The sequence below is a fragment of the Choloepus didactylus genome, chromosome 7, assembly GCF_015220235.1.
Source record: "Choloepus didactylus isolate mChoDid1 chromosome 7, mChoDid1.pri, whole genome shotgun sequence".
In the NCBI taxonomy this organism is placed as follows: domain Eukaryota; kingdom Metazoa; phylum Chordata; class Mammalia; order Pilosa; family Megalonychidae; genus Choloepus; species Choloepus didactylus.
In genome coordinates this window covers 56,256,099-56,259,221 of record NC_051313.1, presented here as the reverse complement: position 1 = coordinate 56,259,221, position 3,123 = coordinate 56,256,099, and positions in this window count along the sequence as shown.

The window sequence follows — 3,123 nt, the reverse complement described above, 5'->3', positions numbered from 1 at the left end:
AAACAAAAAAACAGTGTCAGGGAAACTAACACAGGAAGCATATTGATTTCCTTTTCCACAGAAATATATTGGAATAGCTGTCCCCTGCCTATTTCAGAGGCTATCAAATCCATTATACAAAGCAGAGGTATGGGGGATGTGGCTCTAGCCTCAGGGATGAACCCTGCAGTTCCCCCAGGAGCCTCTAGACACACGAAATGGTGATTTAGGGCTTTCCTCTATCAGTTCCAAAACAGACAAAAAAAAAAAAACTTATTCAGCATGTTCGTGTCACTTCATCCAGATTTCTGCTAGCAAAATTGAGCAGAAAATTGAGGCCATGAGTGCAAATAACTGTGACCAAAAGAGGTTTAAAGTTTATTATAAAGTCTTATTTAAGAGTTTCTTTGAATATTCCTTATGCCTGAAATTTACCTGCCAGATAATTTTGTTTGTTGATTTTGTTATATTAACAAAAGAAACCAAATAATTTCTAGAACTGATCAAGAACTTGGAAAGTGTCTTCTTTCTTTGAAATCTGCTCCAGTTTATCACATCAGTTACCAAGAGGGCAATTTATTTCTACTTTTTCTTCTTCCCCTCCTTCTCCTTTTTCTTTCTTCTGTCATTCCCTTATCCCTATACTTTTCCCTTCTCCTTCTAAATTATTTTGGTAACTCTTTGGCACCTTGCCTTTTTAAAATTTAGCTTTTTTATTTTAAATTTTATAAAATTAAGCATGTGTATGATTTAAAACATGAAATTTTTCTTATATTCTACTAACTCTCTTATGTAAAAACTTCAGTTCCTTCTCACTCAATTTCCTGAACATCATAAACAACCACTTCCAATTCTTTTAGTTGATTCTCTTTGAGTTCGCTTCTTTATATTTAAATTGCATACTGACACTGATAATTTTTAATTTTGTCAGTTTTAGACATTAGTCGACATGCACTAATGAAGATGAGACTCAGCTCTTATTGCCCATGCTTTTTCCCATACATGCAGGCTTTGTGCATTATAATTTTGGCTAAGCAGAGATTTCTTGGTGGGAAATCATTGTTTCCTACAGCAAGTTGAAGGCAGTTTTTCGTCTAGTTTCCAGTGTTACTGATGAAAAGCCCAATACTATTTTGAGTCATCTATGAAATCTGTTTTAATTTTTGGTTTGTTGTTTGCTTCGTTTGTGGTTATTCTTTTCCCCTTTTAGAAGAAGATAAGAGTTTCTTTGTCTCACGGCACTGAAATTTCACATTCAAGTATCTTGGTGTCATTCATTTCATTTGTTGTGCTAAATACTCTTGAACCATTTCAGTAGGAAACTACATATCCTCAACTCTACAATGGTTTCTTTATTTCTTTCTTTAATGATTTCTACTACTCTGTTTTCTAGTTATAGTTGTTTACTCTTTGTTGTGGTTGTTTTCTTTCTGTTCTCTCTTTCTGGCATTCCCTTTATTCAGAAATTGAAACTTTGGACTGTCTAATTTTAATATCTTTTGTCTCTTATTTACATCCTTTAACACTTTTGCTCTGTATCTTGATGTATTTCCAAATTTTAACTTTTAATACTTCGAATGAGATTTCAACTCCTTCAATTTTTTTAATTGTTAAGAACTTCTCCCCCACCCCGAATACTCCTTTGCTCCCTTTTTAAGATAGCCTCCTATCTAAAATGCATGGATGCTGTGTATTTTCTTATCTCTTTGAAGATGTTAAAAATAATCATTTTGAAGGTTTTTTCTCCCTCATTGTCTAGTCTCTTTTTCCTCCAAGTTGCCCTTTTACATTGCTTATATGTTCATTCTGGCCTCTTTCATATTAAATTTGTTCCTTAAATGTTGAGTTACCCTTGGCTGTCCACTTATATTTGAGAATGGGACACTAAAAAGCTAATAGGAACCACCAGGTATAGGACTTATTCAGAGTAGTCTTTAATGGAGGATGCTCATCTGGGCTATTTGTTGAGAAGCTTTTAGTATCTTAAGGTATTTCCTCTTGCTTACTTTAGATTTCTTGGAGAAGATTCTTTCAATCTCTTGCCTGGCTGCTAGCACTTTAGGGGGCAAATGAAGAAGAAATTTGGGGGGATCAACAATGTACACGTTTACTTATTCTCTTTTTCATATAAACCCTGACCTCTAGCTTGTCTTAGTGTTCCCTAGTCCATCAACCCTTGATTTGCCCCAATTAAGAGACTGAGAACCCCATTTACTCTCTAAGTATAGCAGGAGCTATTGCCCAGCTGTTAGGGTAGAAAGGGTATGTAGAAGTATACCTCCTCCTCAGGAAGATTTTTAACTAGACTTTTACGAAGCCACCTTCTTCCCCATTTCCAAAGGTAGCTTTTGAAGTGAATTCTGGAGACCTTTGATGGGTGCCTGGCATAAATATGATAGTTCTTTGTTTTCTTCACTATTAGCTTAGGGTTCAGCTTTCTGGGTGTACTAAATCAGTCACCCCTTGTGCCTTTGCTTTCCAGCTTCCAAATTATGTTGCTATGGTCTCTTCTCCCATTCACTTTGTCCTTTTTTCTACTTCAGAATCATCTTTTAGTGTTATTAGTGGGATTTTTGGAAGCAGCAGAGCCTAGTGCATATGTTCAACATGTCATCACTGTGGTTTCATTCTTTATTTTGAGGCTACTATATATGAATCTAGCAGCTTATAATCCTTTAACTTTATTCCCAGAAAAGATTTTAAAGATCAGATACTCTCTCTTGTTACGGAGATGAGAAATCTTACCCCAAGAAGGTCAGTTCTCCACCTACGGAGTTAATTAAAGTAGATTTGGGATTTGCACACAAGTGTTTTGACATTGAAATTTCAGCTCTCAGAATGTCATAATTATAAAGCAATACAAGACTCTAGAAATCATCTCATGAAGATCATCATATTATGAACAGAATCCAGAGAAGTGACAACACTTAGACTTGATTAAACTGCCAGCTAGGACTTAGATTTCTTGTAATATCATTGAAAATTATCTCTAGAATATTTTCTTTAAAAGTAGGGAAATTTAGAAGAGGGAATAGGAATGGTTTGTGTTTTGGAAAGTCAATAATATTTGTACATTGGAGTTCTCTGGTGAGTCACTAAACTTAGTAAGACTGGCTGTGTCAATACTGGTGTTGACTCATTAGA